Source organism: Chiloscyllium punctatum, chromosome 4 (genome assembly GCF_047496795.1).
Source record: "Chiloscyllium punctatum isolate Juve2018m chromosome 4, sChiPun1.3, whole genome shotgun sequence".
Lineage (NCBI taxonomy): Eukaryota > Metazoa > Chordata > Chondrichthyes > Orectolobiformes > Hemiscylliidae > Chiloscyllium > Chiloscyllium punctatum.
Genome location: NC_092742.1, coordinates 32,215,223 through 32,235,575, shown reverse-complemented (window position 1 = coordinate 32,235,575; position 20,353 = coordinate 32,215,223). Strand labels below are relative to the sequence as shown.

The 20,353-nt window shown below is 41.2% G+C and overlaps 1 protein-coding gene across 3 annotated transcripts in view; it reads right to left on the bottom strand.

Annotated features, from left to right (window-relative positions):
* The window catches only part of lgmn (legumain), a 49,588-nt gene extending 31,647 nt beyond the window's left edge, over nucleotides 1-17,941 (bottom strand). Inside the window, exon 1 of one of the 3 annotated variants that reach the window (XM_072568321.1) lies at nucleotides 17,736-17,941. The gene's annotated coding sequence lies outside the window, so the exon portion shown is untranslated. The remainder of the gene's footprint in view (nucleotides 1-17,735) is intronic. The other 2 variants (XM_072568322.1, XM_072568323.1) reach the window with 2 other exon arrangements.
* Nucleotides 17,942-20,353: the final 2,412 nt, after the last annotated feature.

Sequence of the window (20,353 nt, the reverse complement as noted above, 5' to 3'; positions counted from 1 at the left end):
CAACACTGTTGTAATAGATCCATTCTTACGTTCAAAATCTGCACCCCCCCAGTGATTTTTGTAACAGTTGAAAAACATTGACAGCATCGGAGGTGAACTTTCAACTGATACATTGCTTAGGCTCTGATCATAAAAATGACTGAACTCAAACAGCTCAAGAATTTAGTTAGCACTTTGTCAAAACAGATCTACCTTCAAGCAGCGCAATAGTGTGAATTCCAAGGCACAACTTACTTCTTTTATGAATTAACCTATCATATATACTCACGTAAAGTTAGAATTATTTTGACAATTTTTTAAGGTTAAATTTATGTAGTCAACTATTACATGCATACTACTTTTGAGGGTCTGAAATTCATGCAATAATCCAAAATATTGCATCATTAGCAGAAGCCCAATTGATCTCTAAATGAAGTGTTGTACACACAGGGAGCTTGTCACCTGGCTCTGACCGGATGAGTCTTAAACTTTCACGCCAAGTGTTTCCATTTCCCTCCATTTTTTCTCATCTACTGTTGTTTTAATTTTTCAAACTAAACCTTTTTTTAAAATCAGAAATAAAACGTATCAGACATTGGACTCTCATATAGTGTCATTGATCATTGTAGCCGTGAGAAACTGTCAACAGCTGCACATCCAATCGAACCCTGCACGAAGGTAGGAGTAAAATTTTTACTGTGCTGTGAAACACGAGCAAAGCTGAAATGGGGTCAACTTTTACATGAGATAGATGGAAAATTTCACATTTTTTGGACAAACGTAGGGGGCCGACCTTGACATGAGGTGGTCTTTTACTCAAGTACATATGGTTTCTGATGCAATGCAAAACAACAAAAACAGGAGATTTACTGTTGTGACACATACATAATAGGGAGATAAAAAGAGTACATTCTCTATCTTTCAATCTACTTTGACTGAATACTGCACACAGCGCGTAGAAGGAAATAGTCATCTTTTGGAAGAAACTTGAAGATTAAATTCAGATTGTTTTGGTTATGGCCTACTTTACATAATTCACAGTAAATTCCACAGTTCACTTGCGGTTTAAGACAAGTGCCACTGCAAAAATAAGAATGTGTACCTGTTTTGTCATGTGCTACCTTAACACTATCAAAGCTAAACACATTTCATTGACAGTAGACTTTAAAATGTCTTGTTAATTGCACAGTAAAATACTTGATAAAAAAAATGATAACTACACTATTTCATAATGAAATTTAATACAATTCTATTCTTTCTCATGCTTTGCTGTTATTTTGAATCATTTGGAGGTAAATAAATTGTAGAAAATTTCACGGTGTATGAAGCGACCATTAAAAAAGTAGCCACTGGACATCGGGAACAACAAAAAAGGAAAATGTATATTTATGCAGCACCTTTCACAACCTCAAGATGTCCCAAAGCACTCTTCAGCCAACAGAGTAGTGGTTTACATTAGTCAGCTAAGTCTAGCATGGACCTTGAATCCCCGATCTTTGGATTTAGAGACTTAGCAACTGTGTCTTAATTGACACCAGTGTATACACTCATGCTAGAAACACATAATATACCACAATTTTAGAGAAACACAGTTGAAGCTATACTTCACTAGTGTAGACTCTTAGTTATTAGAAATGCTATCACTTCCATGTGAGGTACCAGGAATATACAGTATTTGGCAGAATTCAGCATTAGCTAACACATTTGAAAATTTTCTCAATGCCCCACTGTTTGCATGCACAGTACAATTAGCAAAAAAAGGAAATATTAGACAAGACCAAAAAGTGTCTCTTTAAAAGCCAAGAACTGCACATGCCTCATGCTTGCTGAATCACCAGGGAAGCATCTCCTTTCGAATAGATTTGCTGACATTGTTAGGGTTAGACCTCAGAGAATAAACGGTGCTATATGCTTCAGTGAGGGAAGAGGTCAGAGTGAGTGAGGGGAAATTGAAACTCTGCAGTACAGAGGGATCGGAGTGTCCTGGTATATAACGTACAGCTAGTGATTAGGAAGGAAAATGGAATGCTATCATTTAATTTAAAAGGGAACGAAATGTGAAATCTTCGGTTATGGCCTACTTTACATAATTCACAGTAAATTCCACAGTTCACTGGAGGTTTAAGACAAGTGCCACTGCAAAAACATTTGAAGCACTGCATAAAGTTTTGGTTGCTATTAGAGCAATGGAGGCAGTCCAGGGAAGATTCACATGACAGATTCCTGGGATGAAGAGATTAGCTTATTGGGAAAGTCTGGACAGGTTGGGGCTTTATCCATTGACGTTGAGAAGAATTTGAAGAAATATTACCAATTCTGATGAGGAGTCACCTGACTCAAAACATTAACTCTGCTTTCTTCCCATAGATGCGGCTAGACCTGCTGAGTTTCTCCAGCAATTTCCTGTTTATCTTTCAGGTAATCTTACTGCAGTACGAAATATGTCCTATGGGAAACCAACAGTGTCAATGCCAAGGCAATTTTTTTCCATTGCGGGAGAGACTAGAAACACAAATTTTAAAAAATAAACAACGCTTCCTTTCAAACTGGAGAGGGGGAGAACTGCTCTTGTACTGAGGTTGTTAGGCTGTGAAATTCTCTTGCCCCATGGAGCAGTGGAGATACGTCACTGAATATTTTTAATGGAGTTAGATGGATTTATGATAAACAAAGGAACCAAAAGATTACATTCAGCAGTTGGAAATGTGGAGCTGAGGCCAGAATTAGATCAACTATGGTCTTGGTGAATGACAGATGAGGATCTTTGGGATCAAAAGAGGGGGAGGTGAGAGGGGATTGTGAAAACAGAGCAGGAAATTAGATTGGAAGGAGAGCTGGAGTTATAGTATAATATAAAAGGTTAAAAGGAAAAGTGAACAGTGGTCTTGAAAAAGGTGTTACAGCTGATGATCCTTCACATCTGAAAAGAAAGGGAATTAAAAGTTTCTGAAAAGAAACAAGGACAGCAAAGGATTAAATGTTATGCAGACACAGACTGCTTTGGGAGGAAAGAAGATTAAAAGGGGCACAAGACACTCAATGTAGATCTCGGGATGTGGCAGCTGGAAGGTGTCAGAATATTTGAGATAAAATCATAGAATCCTTACAGTGTGGAAATAGACCACTTGGCTCAGCAGATCCACACCAACCCTCCGAACAGCATCCTACCCAGACCCACCCACACATCCTATCCCTATAACCCTACATTTCCCATGGCTAATGTATCTAGTCTGCACATCCTAAACACTATGTGACAATTTAGCATGGCCAATCCACCTATTCTGCCCATCATTACGACTGGGAGGAAACCGGAGCACCCGTACACCGGGAGCGTGTACAAACTCCACACAAACAGTCATTCGACGGACCCTGTACTCTGAGGCTGCACTGTTAACCACTGAGCCACATGGCTGTAATTGTTGGTGGATCGGAATTGTGAAAACCAAACTTTCAGTAGGCATCTCAAAAGTAAGTCAGAGCTGGAGAAAGAACGATGCTGAGGAAAGAGGTTTAGCTGTTAAAATTTGTTAGATTATGCCCGATGAAATATAAGAAGGGAAACAGAAACCAAAAAGGTAAACAACAGATTACATAAGAACTTCAATTAGACAGGAAAGCAGGAATTCAAGATGCACATTCCTGGAAGAAAAATTGGCAGTGAATTAGCACAAACATAAAAGCAAAATACTGCAGATTTAAAAAAAGTAAAAACTGAAATTGCTCAAGACCTTCAGCAAGTTAACATCTAAGAAAAAAAACGAGATAACATTTCAGACTGAAGGCTTTTCATCAAAATGGTGTGGGGGTGGGGCAGGGTAGGGGCAAAGTCTATATAATTCATCTATTATCTGGTAGTCATGTGATACAATGAGATTGTTTTGTTATAGTTAGTTATCAATTCCAATACCAGGGTGTAGGGCTTTAATTGGGCAGTGGTAGTGTCTCTACCTCTGAATGATGAGGTGTAGATTCAAGTCCTACATGCCTGTAATCCCACCGTCAACCACAAGCTCTCATCTGATCCGAGCCATGTTCAGCTGAACCTCTCATTTCACAAAATTTAATTCTTTCCCTACCTGCTTATACCCGACACACACCCTCCTCACTTTCAGTTCCTTTTCACTGTGGCCACCAGTTTATACATTTCAGTTTGGAAATTTATTAAATTCTAGCCTTCACATTTATTTTTGCTATCTTTACACTAGGGTGTATTATATTCCAAAACCTTAGTTGGTGAAGAATAGAATTAGAACTGATCTTCAAACACTTATCAGCATTTAGAGTTACACATACTGACAGCATGCACTTCCTAAACCTATAATCACTGTTCCAGTCAGATTATTTATTGGAATGTAAGTGATCCCCAATAATAATCATTAACTATATCGAGTTAAATAGCAACAATTTAAAAGAACACTTACCATATCAAAACAGCCCAATGCTTCATAGAAGCAAGATTTACAGAATCACAAGGGTAACATTAAGGAGATATATCACCATGTTTTGGTTACCTGATCGGAGAGGTAGGTTTTAATGGGAAGAAAGTGAGGTCCAGAGGCAGTGAGTTATAATGTGGGTGTTCCAGAGTTTGTGGTCCAGATAACTAAAGGCATTGCCACCAATGGTGAACCAAAAACAAAAATGAAGAATGCATTCATGGCCAGGATTAGTGGAAGGTTGTGGGTTGGAGAGAATTACAAAAATAGGGAGCGGCGAGGAGTTAGATCAACCAATGCTTGCGTGAATGCACTTCCTGATTTCACTTCTGAATTCATTGCCTCGATACAACAACTTGCATTTATATAGCCTCTTATAAATGGTGGAGCAACTAAAATCTGGGATTTTCAAGATAAGAATTGGAGGAGCACAGAGATCTCCAAAGGACTATAGGAGTGGACCAGGTTGTACAGATTTGAAAAGGCACTGCGATACAAGGATTTGAAGATGGGGAGGGGGTTCTAAAAGTAGGTTCTGGCCTAGTGAGGCTAAAGAGGTTGTGGATGGACAGGACTAATATCAAATTAGGATGTGCAATTCATTTTTTTGGATGAACTCAAATTAATGGAAGATCATAGATCAGCGGCTTTGGAATGGTCAACTTTGGAGATAACAAAAAGTAAAAAAGGCATAGGATGTCGGTTTCAACAACACATGATCTGAGACTGGGTTGGAGATTGGCTATTGCAAAAATCATAGCTTATGATATGTACTTAGGAGATTCAGCTCAAATAGTATGGCAAGGTAACAAAAACACTCAAATAAAAACAAATGTGAATGCTGGAGGCCTGAACTTTTAAAAAAGTATTGGAAAAACTCAGCAGGTCTGTCAGCGTTTGTGAGAGGAGAAACAGTCAAATGTTCTGAATCTAACAAGACACTTCATGGCCAAGCATCCTGTTTCTCTCCCCTCTATTGCTGTCAGTGCTGGAGGAATTCAGCAAGTCTGTTCTTATAACAAATAAATACCAGGCACAGGTCAGAGAAATAGGCAGAGTTGGTGGCAAGGGAATTGTGTGTTTGACAGGGACCAAAAGACAATAACTTCAGCCTGCCCCAATTTTTATATTATATATTGAACAGGCAGCATAACAAAATCAATGAAAGGATAGAGATCAATTCTGCCAAAATCCCTAGAACCCTTGAAAAGCTTGAGGATAGACAAGTCCCCCGGGCCTGAAGGGATATATCCTAGGATTATGTGGGAAGCAAGAGAGGAAATTGCAGAGCCGTTGGCAATGAGCTTTTCGTCTTCACTGTCAACAGGGGTTGTACCAGGAGACTGGAGAGTGGTGAATGTTGTGCCCCTGTTCAAAAAAGGGAATAGGGATAACCCCGGGAATTACAGACCAGTTAGTCTTACTTTGGTGGTAGGCAAAGTAATGGAAAGGGTACTGAGGGGTAGGATTTATGAGTGTCTGGAAAGACACTGCTTGATTAGGAACAGCCAGCACGGATTTGTAAGGGGTAGGTCTTGCCTTAGAAGTCTTATTGAATTCTTTGAGGAGGTGACCAAGCAGGTGGATGAGGGTAGAGCAAATGATGTAGTGTACATGGATGTAGTGTAAGGCATTTGATAAGGTAGGCTTATGCGGAAAGTCAGGAGGTATGGGAAATTTGGCCAGTTGGATAGAGAACTGGCTAGCCGGTTGAAGTCAGAGAGTGGCGGTAGATGGTAAATATTCAGCCTGGAGCCCAGTTACAAGCGGAGTTCCGCAGGGATCAGTTCTGGATCCTCTGCTGTTTGTAATTTTTATTAATGACTTGGAAGTGGGAGTCGAAGGGTGGGTCAGTAAATTTGCAGATGATACGAATATTGGTGGAGTTGTGGATAATGAGGAGGGCTGTTGTCGGCTGCAAAGGGACTTAGATATGATGCAGAGCTGGGCTGAGGAGTGGCAGATGGAGTTCAACCCTGTCAAGTGTGAGGTTGCCCATTTTGGAAGGACAAATAAGAATGTGGAATACAGGGTTAACGGTAGGGTACTTAGTAAGGTGGAGGAGCAGAGGGATCTTGGGGTCTATGTTCATAGATCTTTGAAAGTTGAAACTCGGGTGGATAGAGCTTGTAAGAAGGCCTATGGTGTATTAGCGTTCATTAGCAGAGGGATTGAATTCAAGAGTCGTGAGGTGATGTTGCAGCTGTTCAGGACCTTGGTAAGGCCACATTTGGAGTACTGTGTGCAGTTCTGGTCGCCTCATTTTAGGAAAGATGTGGAAGCTTTAGAGAGGGTGCAGAGGAGATTTACCAGGATGTTGCCTGGAATGGAGAATAGGTCGTACGAGGATAGGTTGAGAGTGCTAGGCCTTTTCTCATTGCCACGGCGAAGGATGAGGGGTGACTTGATAGAGGTTAATAAGATGATCAGGGGAATAGATAGAGTAGACAGTCAGAGACTTTTTCCCGGGTACAACAGAGTGTTCAGAATCATTGGTGACCTTTAAGCAGTAATTGGATAGTTACATGGATAGGTGCTTGAGCGAGGAAAAATGCTCGGCACAACATCGTGGGCCGAAGGGCCTGTTCTGTGCTGTATTGTTCTATGTTCTAACCCCCACCTTTAATACCATCAACCCTAACAGTCTCAATTTCTGTCAACCTACAATGTCTCACAGTTCTAGCAAAAGGTCCTGCCTTCTGCACTGCTAACTCTCAATAAGGCTGCCTGCCTCCATGCTCCCAAACTCAAGCGGCACCAAAGGTCTGTGAAAAAGCTGTAATTTCCCTCCTCTGGACTTGAACCACCAGAACAGCCATCTTTCGAAATCACGTATTCTTTGGTAGCAATCTATAGGAGCCCATCAGATTGTGGAGTGAACCCACCTGCACTCGAAATTGCTACTAAAATTTTGCCAGATTGGAGCATACCCAAAAATTCTGAACTGTCCAACACCATCCTAGCGATACAGAATATCATACACTACTTTCACCTTGATAATGTTTCTTCATTTTAACCAAATTAGACTGGGGATTGATGATGGAACATAAAAGCCACTGATTTACATGCGTCACAGAAAAGTAAAACAAATCAGAAAGTTCAGAATTTTAACAAACACCAGAACACTATAGAACTGTTTTAATTGTGACTAAGTGAAATAAAGTCCAAACACACCATTACATCCCACCGCTTAAAAACTTCCTTCAACTTGGCATGAATAATATTATTGAAATGTGGTTATTTTGAAGGTGGTACATCGGAATGGTATCTTCAGCGTCTCTTCAAACCATGACACAGCTGTTTCGAATGAACAGTAAAGAAAAGAACAGTTGATCAGAGACAGTGGGCTAAATCCACGTTGCATTGAATATTTTAAGAGGGTTTCCTCACTGTCAGGCTTAGCAAGTCTCTCACAAACATGCCGCATTAATTAGCTACCCCACTCCACGGCATCTCTCATATTCAATTTCTGCTCCACCTTACCACATACCATTCACAGAATAGTTTACTGGTCACCAGAGATCCCAGGATTCACAAGCATCCCTTGTGGCCACACCAACTTTGTACACTTCAGACAAGCACCATCATGCAGAGCAGTTCTGCTTGATTGCTGACATTTACTCTGGACATGGAAGACGGGGGAAAAAAAAGCAATGCTCAGCAGTGCAGGAAGGGATCTGGAGGTCCTACTGGCTAGGTGATGCACAGTTTTAATTTCCTCCTTCCTCAGGACCAACAGCAGAAGTCAAAGAAACAGACCATGCCAGCCTGGTCAGAGGTTGCCAGCCTCTAAAGCAGCCTCAGCCGTCTGGGGTGATAGTATTGTCGGAATTGCAATAGCCTTTTCCACTCAAACATAATAAAATCCACCATCTTCTCACACTCACTCAGTTCTGCAACTGCATCCAATTCCAACCAAGTTTATGCTCTAACACTCTCAATATTGCCTCTCAACATCTTCCCCACTCACTCACACACACCCCAAACCCAATCCAGTATTTGGTTTTCAGCATCTGCAGTCATTGTTTTTACCTTGTTGATTTTAACCCTACTGCGAATCCTCTTGCAAGGATGCCTGCCTTGAAGAAGTTTTCCTCCTCTCTCTACAAGAATCTCAGGGAGTCCCTCTCCCACTGCAACTCCCAGGTACTCTATGCTACTTTCTCCCCACCCCCACCCTCCTCTAGCTTATCTCTCCACGCTTCAGGCTCACTGCCTTTATTCCTGATGAAGGGCTTTTGCCCGAAACGTCGATTTCGCTGCTCCTCGGATACTGCCTGAACTGCTGTGCTCTTCCAGCACCACTAATCCAGTATTTGGTTTTCAGCATCTGCAGTCATTGTTTTTACCATGTCTTCTGCACGGCCTACTCATTCAGGACACCACCACTGCCATCAAATGTTAACTGGCTGTTTTTGACCAAAACAGACTTGATGGGCTGAAGGGCCTTTTTCTGTTAGACCTTTAATGACCACCAACTGCCCTAACCACCTTTTTTTTCCTATTGTAACATCTGTCTCTCACTCATTGCAGGAGACAAACAGCTCACAATAGGGCAGAAACTATTGAGTGTCCTTGATAAGTACATACCTATCAGGCAGGGAGGAAAGGGTCGTGTGAAGGAGCCGTGGTTTAATAAGGAGTTGGAATCCCTTGTTAAATGGAAGAGGGCGGCCTTTGTAAAGATGAGGCGTGAAGGTTCAATAGGGGCGATTGAGAGTTATAAGGTAGCCCGGAAGGACCTGAAGAGAGAGCTAAGAGCAGCAAGGAGGGGACATGAAAGGTCCTTAGTTGGTAGGATTAGGGAAAACCCTAAGGCTTTCTATAGGTATGTTAGGAATAAAAGAATGACTAGGGAAGGAATAGGTCCAATCAAGGATAGTAATGGGAAGTTGCGTGTGGAGGCTGAAGAGATTGGGGAGGCGCTGAATGAATACTTTTCGTCAGTATTCACTCAGGAACAGGACATTGTTGTCGATATGAATACTGGGGCACGAATAAGTAGAATGGATGGCTTTGAGATATGTAGAGAAGAGGTGTTGGAAATTCTGGCAAGGGTGAAAATAGATAAGTCCCCTGGGCCTGATTGCATTTATCCTAGGATTCTCTGGGAAGCAAGGGAGGAGATTGCAGAGCCATTGGCCTTGATTTTTGTGTCCTCTTTGTCTACAGGAGTAGTGCCAGAGGACTGGAGGCTAGCAAACGTGGTTCCCTTGTTCAAGAAGAGGAGTAGGGATAATCCTAGTAACTATAGGCCAGTGAGTCTCACTTCTGTTGTGGGCAAAGTCTTAGAGAGAATTATAAGGGATAAGATTTATGCATATCTGGATAAGAATGATGTGATCAAGGGTAGTCAGCATGGTTTTGTGAAGGGCAGGTCGTGCCTCACAAACCTTATTGAATTCTTTGAGAAGGTGACGAAGGAGGTAGATGAGGGGAAAGCGGTAGATGTAGTATATATGGATTTTAGTAAGGCGTTTGATAAGGTCCCCCATGGTAGGCTACTGCAGAAAATACAGAGATATGGCATTGAGGGTGAGTTGGAGGTTTGGATTAGGAATTGGCTCTCTGGAAGAAGACAGAGGGTAGTAGTTGATGGCAAAGATTCATCTTGGAGTGCCGTCACTAGTGGTGTTCCGCAAGGATCTGTTTTGGGACCATTGCTGTTTGTCATTTTTATAAATGACCTGGAGAAAGGGTTAGAAGGTTGGGTGAGCAGGTTTGCGGATGATACGAAAGTCGGAGGAGTTGTAGACAGTGAGGAAGGATATGGCAGGTTACAGCGGGATATAGAGAAGCTGCAGAGCTGGGCAGAAAGGTGGCAAATGGAGTTCAATGTAGCTAAGTGTGAAGTGATTCACTTTGGTAAGAGTAATAAAAAGATGGATTACTGGGCTAATGGTAGACTACTTGGTAGTGTGGAAGAGCAGAGGGATCTTGGTGTCCATGTACACAGATCTCTGAAAGTTGCCACCCAGGTAAATAGTGCAGTGAAGAAGGCATATGGCGTACTGGCTTTTATTGGTAGAGGAATTGAGTTCCGGAGTCCTGAGGTCATGCTGCAGTTGTATAAGACTCTGGTGCGGCCGCTTCTGGAATATTGTGTGCAGTTTTGGTCGCCATACTATAGGAAGGATGTGGAGGCACTGGAACGGGTGCAGAGGAAGTTTACCAGGATGTTGCCTGGTATGGTAGGAAGATCCTATGAGGAAAGGCTGAGGCACTTGGGGTTGTTTTCTTTGGAGAAAAGAAGGTTTAGGGGTGATTTGATAGAGGTGTACAAGATGATTAGGGGGTTAGATAGGGTTGACAGTGAGAACCTTTTTCCGCGTATGGAGTCAGCTATTACAAGGGGGCATAGCTTTAAATTAAGGGGGGGTAGATATAGGACTGATGTTAGGGGTAGGTTCTTCACTCAGCGAGTCGTAAGATCATGGAATGCCCTGCCAGTAGCAGTAGTGGACTCTCCCTCTTTATGGGTATTTAAGCGGGCATTGGATAGGTATATGGAGGATAGTGGGTTAGTGTAGGTTAGGTGGGCTTTGATCGGCGCAACATCAAGGGCCGAAGGGCCTGTACTGCGCTGTATTGTTCTATGTTCTATGTTCTAAAGAGTCAAGAGACATAGTGTGCTGCCTGTCATTCGGCTCCTCATCCTTTAGGAAGACAGGATACAAACTCTGACCATGCTGAGCAGGGCCTGGACTGGCAATGGAGACTGCCTTGGATTTACTGTGCCAGGAACGCTCAAGTGAAACCTCTTCCCAACTTCCTCTTGATGACTGAGGCCTGCTGACAACTTATGACAAGCTCCCTGGCTTTGCATCTGGTCTAAGTGACACAGCAAGACAGCACTAATGTGAGCATTGTATCTGACAGGGGGATAAAAGTGCAAAAGGGCAAAGCAAGACCATGCAATGTGTGGATGCTGTGACCATCCAGGTAGGCATACAGCAAGTGAACACAAAAAACAGTGAAAAAAGGACCAGGAGATTCAGCCCGGTCCAGTCCGCGAGTTGGGTGTCTGTCCTTGCTGCAGCTTTACAATGATAGAAGCTGGTACTGCCCAAGATACAGCATTAAAGTGCAGAACAATATCGCAAGTGGATCAAAGATGTGCCATGAGGGTTCTTCGAGGCTGGCAAATGGCGAATGCCATGTGCCATGAGGCCAGGATCTTTGGACGATGCTCTGAAATGTTGGTGTTTGGTTTTCAACAAGTTAGTTACTTGGAACAAGTGGCTAGCTAAATCCATCCGGTTCTCTTTCCGATTTCCTTAGCAAATTTTGTAACATCTAGCCTGCTTGGTGAATTTGATTAAATGGAAGTCTGACTATTAACAAGTTGAGTTATGCCCTTAACAAAAGCATTCCACGTCATTAATAAGCATCAATTGGCATCTTGCTGTTTCTTAATGAGAATCTCACCATGCTGCTTGGGAGAAGCATAAAGATGGTGTGAGATGAGATTGACGTTGAGATGGCCTTGATTCTGCCACAATCACACCATAGGCCACATCGCTCAGAACCCTTGAAGATTCTATCTAATAGATCAGAGACAGAATATTTACTGACACCTAATTGACCCCTTTACGATCATTCAGTACTTGACAGCAATTAGACTTCATGACCTTAAAAATCAACAACTTCCGTACTACATGGCATTACAAATTTCTAGGCTGCACTTGATATTCCCTTGATCATTATTTCCTCCAGAAGTGGATGTTGCATATGTCATGATCAATATTTTCCTTTAATAACCCAGTCATATGATCGTATGACTCAGGCAAATAATAAAATCTCACGCTGTAAATACTGGATATGAGAATTCTGCAAGAACCACCAATTGTTCATTTAAATCTGCCTCAAAGAAAACTAATCAATACGGGAGAGAAGGTCATTTGTGAACAAGCCGATTTGGACTACATGTAAAGTATGAATAAAAACAATATTTTTTTCAATGAATTTCAATTATTCACATAGATAACAAGGCAGTCCACTCTACCAGTCATTCATGAATACACATTTCTAATCTTAAGAACGAATTTCCTGCTTCTGCAATTAAAAATTAAAAAATCACAACGAATATTCAGCAGATTTGACAGCATCTGCTCTTGAATCTGTTTTCCACAACAACCTCTGCCTGGTCTGTTTTCTAATTTTGTTTCATTTAATCTCTTTTTCCTAACCAACCGGTTCAGGAGACTTTTTTTCAAACATACCTCCAGAGTAGGTGGGACTTGAACCTGGGCCTCCGTCCAGGAGCGGGGTCATTACCACTGCGCCACAAAAAAGAAAGGACCTCTGGTCTGCTTTCTATTCAGCAAAGCAAAACACCTAACTTCAATAATGGCTACAGCCGTATTTATTAAATCATTTAAGAGCCCATTCCACTCATTTTGACTATACCAACTCTCTGAAGGTTCGAGCATGAGCCCTATTCCTCTGCTCTTTTACCATGACCTGAACTTTTTCTACCCTTGTTCAAGCCTAAATACAAATCCCTTTGAAAACCGGATTTCAGTGAGTGAACTCCCAACTATCGCAACAACATTACTTTGTCTCAAATGTGTAATTATATTACAAATTTTGTGATGAAAAGCTAATCTATCTTTAAAATGGACACAGGATACTTTACATAAATAGCTCCCATAAGTCACATGACTATCCCATGACTTCAGCGAGTGTTGAAATCAGACTCTGCTTACCTCACAAAAATCACCAGAGGCCTTTTGAAATTCAATGAACAAGGGTAAACACAAACTCCCATGACAAGAGTTATCTTGGAGTTACAAGTTGTTCTTTCTGTCTCACCTAAAATCTGACAGAATTACAGTTATCCAAATGAACAGCTGAAACAATTAACTATTTACACATCCTAGCTAGAAAAACTGGGGTGGGTCCATGCTTCATAAATGGTTAACCTAATACTTTAAAACTGAAGCATTTGACATTTTGGGATAGCTGTCAGTCTGGCTAGATTTCTTGTGGTGCAGTGGTAGTGTCCCTATCTCTGAGCCATAAGGCTTGAGTTTTAGTCCCACCTGCTCCAGAGGTATGGAATCACATCATTCTAGACAGAGTAATGTCGACGATTTCTAAAAGTCTGGCTATCACCAACTATTTTAGATTCAGGACCAGAAATTTCTGTGCACCATGAGAAACAGTCACAGCTTCTCAACAGAGATAGAGAAAAACATCCAAGACTATTCAACAGGAGTAATTAATGAACCTTGCTTATAAATAAACTAAATGTTCTACCCAGGTTCTGATAAATATTTACCTGGAATCAATGTTCAAATCCAGACATTTATATATTATGGGAATTGAATCCATTGTTAGCCAATTTTAATTTACAGTAACAATTTAAATGAAAATTATTTTGTAACTATTTTGTAAGCTAAATGGTCAGAAATGCAAAATATATAAGACATCTAGTTTTATGCTGCTTATCACCCTCGGAGTAACTCACCCAGAAATCACTTATGTTAACAGTACATCTAGTACATACTCACTGCTCTCAATTTTTCAAATACAAAAGTTTAAAATTGGAACCAAAGCAATGGTTTTGCAACTCTCAAGAGTGTTGTCCAAAGGTTAGCAACACAGATTAAAAGTCAGCTCTATGATTTTCAGTTTCTGAAGCAAATGATACATTCACCATGAGTTTTCTTATTAAATTGGAGGTTGCTTAGCTCAGTTGGTTGGACAGCTGGTTTGAATGCAAAGTGTGGTAACTTTTAAATAAATTCTTTATTCTTAAGACATCCAAATTTTACTTGGGCAAATTTTACACACAGCATTACATGTTTATTATATAGGCTCCGTAAAAGAGAACTAAAATACAAAACAAACATGAATAAGCCATTCATCCCTTTAAGCCTGTCCTGCCATTCAATAAGATCCCACTTGAACTTCTAAGTTCCTACGTTCATCAGACATAGGAGCAAAATTAGGCCATTTGGTCCATCGAGTCTACTCCACTATTCGATCATGGCTGACATGCTCCTCATCCCCATTTTCCTGCTTTCTCTTCATATCCCTTCATCAGATTACCAATTAAAAATCTGTCCAACTCCTCCTTACTTTGGGATAGAGAATTCCACAGATTCACAACCCTTTGGGAGAAGTAGTTTCTCTTCAACTCGGTTTTAAATTTGCTAACTCTTTTCCTAAGACTATGACTGTTACCTCAACTTTACTTTTTTTTAAAAATACTATCCTCATATTCCCAATTCGTTCAGTATCCAAAAATCTCCCAATATCTGTCTTGAATATAGTAATTATAGACTAGTGAGCCTTACTTCTTTTGCAGGCAAGGTTTTGGAAAGGATTATAAGAGATAGGACTTATAATCACCTAGAAAGGAATAATTTGATAGGGATAGTCAACACAGTTTTATGAAGGTAGGTCATGCCTCACAAACCTTATTGAGTTTTTTGAGGAGGTGACCAAGCAGAGAGATGAGGGTAAAGCAGCTAACATGGTGTATGTGGATTTTAGTAAAACGTTTGATAAGGTTCCCCATGGTAGGCTATTGCAGAAAATACAGAGGCTTAGAATGAAGGGTGATTTAGTGGTTTGAATGAGAAATTGGCGAACTGAAAGAAGATACAGAGGGTGGTGGTTGATGGGAAATGTTCATCCTGGAGTTCAGTTACTTAGCGCTGCAAGGATCTGTATTGGGGGCATTGCGGTTTGTCATTTTTATAAATGACCTGGATAAGGGCGGAGAAGGACAGGTTAGTAAATTTGCAGATGACAACAGTGGAGTTGTGGATGGTGCAGAAGGATGTTGCAGGTTACAGAGAGGCATAGATAAGCTGCAGAGCTGGGCTAAGAGATGGCAAATGGAGTTTAATGCGGAAAAGTATGAAATGATCCACTTTGGAAGAAGCAACAGGAATACAGAGTACTGCGCTAATGGTAAGATTCTTGGTAGTATAGATGAGCAGAGATCTCAGTGTCCATGTGTATAGATTCCTGAAAGTTGCCACCCAGGTTGATAGGGTCATTAAGAAGGTGTACGGTGTGTTAACGTTTATTGGCAAAGGGATTGCATTTCAGAGATATGAGGTCATGTTGCTGCTGTACAAAACTCTGGTACAGTCACATTTGGAGTAGTGCGTACAATTCTGGTCACCGATGGAAGTATGTGAAAGCATTGGAAAGGGTGCAGTTGAGATTTACCAGGATGTTACCTGGTATGGAGGGAAGGTCTTATGACGAAAGGCTGAGGGACTTGAGGTTGTTTTCATTAGAAAGAATAAGGTTAAGAGGTGATTTAATTGAGGCATACAAGATGATCAGAGGGTTAGACAGGGTGGACAGTGAGAGCCTTTTTCCTTGGATAATGATGGCTGGCTTGAGGGGACATAGCTTTAAATTGAGGGGTGGCAGATATAGGACAGATATCAAAGGAGGTTCTTAACTCAGGATAGTAAGGGCATGGGATGCTCTGCCTGCAACAGTAGTGGATTAAGGGCATTTAAATGACCATTGGATAAATATGGACAATAACGGAATAGTGGAGGTTAGATGGGTTTTAGATTGGTTTCACAGATCAGCGCAACATCAAGGGTCGAAGGGCCTGTTCTGCACTGTAATGTTCTATGTTCTATACTCACTCAGTATGAACATTTACAACCCTTTGGGGCAGGTCATTCCAATGATTCATAATCCATCAAGTGAAGAGATTCCCCCGGAAACCAGTTCTCATTAGGCGATTCCTCCTCCCATTCTGAGAATATAACCCATAAACACTCTCCAGCCAGACGAAACGTCTTCCCAGCATTTACCCTGTCACATTCTGTAAGCTTATCAACCAACTCAAAGGTAGTACGATGCTAATCCCACAATAGTATGGGGTGATGCAAAAATGAGTTATAAAACTCATATGTTGAGACTTAAAAACCAGGAAGGTGAAGACTGTCAAGACACTCGTTTTTTTGCCCAAAAACAAATCACATATGGTAAGTCGCAAGAACCTTTCCTTATCAAATTTCTGCCGCTGGCTTCATGTGCTAATCCCTGTTTCAAACTGCGGGCACAGTTGTGAAGGCAGGTGTTTGACACCCCTGAACTAGACAGTTCTGGTTTGGTTCATAATAATCATCCTTCATTGACACTCTACCAAGGAGAGGGTAACTCTGATATCAATGCTCCCAGCTATAGATTAACTAGCAAGGGATAAAACAATTGACAATGCAGGAGCCTGTAACTAGTCCCAAAAGACTGAATTCTAATGTCAAGGGTAGAAGAGGTTCTTCAGCCTTCTCCACAGCGCAACTAGGAAAAGGACAACTTCAAAGGTCAAACCTGGATCTTTCAGCTGATGTACTTATGGCACACATTACACCAAGGTAGCATTAGCTGAAGCCTTGGACAAGATTCCGCACAACCCATATTAACTTAAATATACTCAATATTCAGATTGTTTAGCAAGTTGTGAAGATGAAAACTCATCAAGACAAAACATCAATCTAGTCTATAAGCTGGTCTTTTCTTTTCTCTGAATGCTCATGTAGTGACATGATGTGAGAATCATACTGAAACTTACAAATGTTAGTGCTGTAGTAGTGTATACTTATAGTGCCCTGGAAATGTTGAGTCTTGCTATCAGCAGTAAGTAGCCCTTTTAAGCAGCAGGTTTGTAGAAGAGATGGACAGATAAATAACCAAGGAGGCACAGATATAAAAAAAACTCCCTGAAAATTATTCCAGTTGTCAACTGTTCGTTGATTTTCTGAATGTTGTTTTGAGCTATTGCAAATCAAAAATGACCAAAAATGTAGCATTACACCTTTCAGAATCTGACACACAAAGTTGAGGAAATGCCACTGGACAATTCTGTTGAAGGGTCTTTCTACGAAAGATCAACCTAAGCCAATGCCTAATGCCAGCATTTATTTTGCGTTCAAAAGTTCAGGTCTGCTAATTTTCTGCTCATCTGCAGGAAGAAAATGAATGCAGTTTCCCGAAGGCAGCTGAAAATTATGGTATGATTTCGCCAGTCAACACAACAATTCACGTTCTACTACAAACATTCTGGGAATGAGCAATAAAATTAGACCACTCCATCCATCCAAACTTCTAAGGCTAGGAAAAACTAGCGCATTGTTCATAAAGTACTTGCCCCACCCGTCTTCAGCCCATTTAAAATAATGACTGCAATAAAAAGGATGAGTCGAATACGGTAAAAATCGGCCTTCAGATTACCAGTTCACATCTTGTTTCATTACACCATGACTTGAGAAGGAATTAGCAAACGCAGCAACCCTCCCCGTTTAAAACGCAGTATTAATTTCCGTCAATGCTTACTTTCAGCTGATGCCTGCTTGAGGGATCTTTATTGTAAGGTGCGGAAGCAGAATTCCCCTCTTACCTTCCTGAATTACTTGGATTGCATTCACCCCTTGGTTACCTTGGCTCGCACTGATTGCCAGTCTGCGCAGTCTCTGCTTTATGCTCCAGTGAAAAAGAGGAACTCGCCACTGACTGACACTTGTATCCACCAGTCAAACCCTTCTCTGCAAATCCCTGGCCACCGAAATCAACTGGAAAGTGAAAAGGAAGAGAGAAAGAAATTGTTTTTTTAAAAAAGTGGTGGAGAAATATCAGTGAACCAGCTATACTGCATCAAGTTTTCTTTTAAAATGCGAAAGTGTATGGGCTTTTTTTTCCTGAGAGAATAAGGAGGTTAAAGGGTGCAGAAAATCTACCAATCCCAAATTGGGAATGGTGAATGCAGTACTGTACGCATTATGGGCATCGGTTAATTTTGCTTTAAAAAAGTGGGAAATTACTCAAGCTGTAAATGCCTGTTTTGTTTTAAATAATCGCTCTTAATTTCGACCTTGGGTTCAGTCGATTACATTTAAAATAGATCAGTTCCCCTCAGATTAAATATGATTTAGCTTCTAGGAATCCATTTCCTGGAATGCTGTGGCGCAAGTAACGCCATGAGAAGGGGGAAAAAAAACAAGGAAATAAAAATGTTTTAATTTGAACATTGTTGATTTGTGCATATAAATGCCACTGTTTTCGATTAGCCAGACCGCAATTGGAATCGGGAAGTGATGTGAAAGCGAAACCCAGTAATAACTGTACATTCACCCACAGCTGACAGTTTTAGGTAAAGGCGTAATCCCTTTTTTCTCTGGAAATTAATATAAAAGTATAAAATGCATTTGAGCCATTCTAAAACTTGAATGGATTTCACAATCGCAACTTCGCCGCCCTTTCAAAGTTATGAACACCAATATTTACCACTAGTTTTCGTGACTTTGATCAATTCTGTGCTGTATGGTTAAATATACAGTGTAAAGAAGTGAAGGGGTAATAGAGAGAATCGATTCGACTTTTCTCAATAGCAGACTTCGGTTGGCTATCAATATGTACAGTCAATATGTATATGATAGTCAACATTGAACAGTATGAAGGCTGCGGCTGTAAATAAATCGCTCCATTTCCGCTACTCTGCCACCAGCCCCCCAACCCGCTCACCTTGGGCACTGAAAAACGGCAGGAAACTCCGATTGCGCATATTGCTGAGGGCTTCACTGTAAAACCTTCCACCTCCACCCAGTCAACTCAGCTGAGGGAAGCCAGAGTGAGAGTATTCTACCCAGTTAGAATATGGCATTGAGATGCAGTTGGCCATCCCAGAGTTCCAATCTCAAATATTTCAATCATACATAGTACTTAGAACAATGAAACTCAGGAACAGGCCTTGCGGCCCATCATGGCAGCATCCGAGGAACAGGAGAATCGATGTTTTGTTCATCAGGAAATGTCGATTCGCCTGCTCCTCGGATGCTGCCTGACCCGCTGTGCTTTTCCAGCAACACACTCGTGACTCTGATTTCCAGCATGTGGTGTCCTCACTTTCACCTTGCAGCCCGTCATGTCTGTGCTGACAGTGATGCCATTCTAAAATAATCCCATCTGCCTACAAATGATCTGTATCCCTCTACTCCTTGCCTGTCCATGTGTCTTTCTAAATGCATCTTAAATGTTGCTGTCAAACCTGCTTTTACCACCTCACTGGGCAGCATGTTCTACTACTCTCTGTGTAAACATTTGCCTTATACATCTCCTTCAAACTTTACTCTTCTCGACTGAAAGCTGTGCCCCCTAGTATTTGGCATTTTCACCCTGGGAAAAGATTCTGACTATTCACTTTATTCATGCCCCTCATACTTTTGTATACTTCTTCCAGATTGCCCCTCAGCCTCTGTCACTCTAGCAAAAACAAGTTTACCCAACCTCTTCTTACAGCTACTACACTCCAGTCCTGGCAACATCCTGCTAAACCTATTTTCTACCCTCTCTAAAACCTCCACATCCTTGGTTACAGGAATTGAGTCGGTCCCTCAGGCGGATGTGGTCTTTGCCAACTTACATTGTAGTAATGTCTTTATAAGACCAGCCAAACATAGACAAATCTTAGAATGTCATACTGTCCTTGAGTGTGCCACTAATGTTCTTGCAGGAGATGGCACAACTAGGTATCAGTTTCTCTGTTGATCAAAACCCTGTGCACGGTTCTTTCACACAGTCCTACTACATAAGTGGGACAGGGTCTGCAAAATGGTTGCTGGGGTTTCAGCACAAATCTGGCACTATGGTGTTTACCCAGCCTGGTATGTAACATTGTGCCATGGAGTTCAAGATGAATGATGATTGGGTACATTGAGAAATGTAGTCGAACGCTGACATCATCTTACTAATGCATTCAGCAGCATGTCTGCCAGAGTGATAGAGGTGTCAGAGAAGAACATATTTGTGATGGCCGATAGGAACAGACAATTCTTTTTTACAAAGAATGAACTGCCCTGTTCATTGCTGTAGATTATTTACAGCAACGGATATAGTTTATTTTGCCCTTTTTCGATTGCAATCACAAATGCTCTTTATCAAATATTATTCAGCCTACT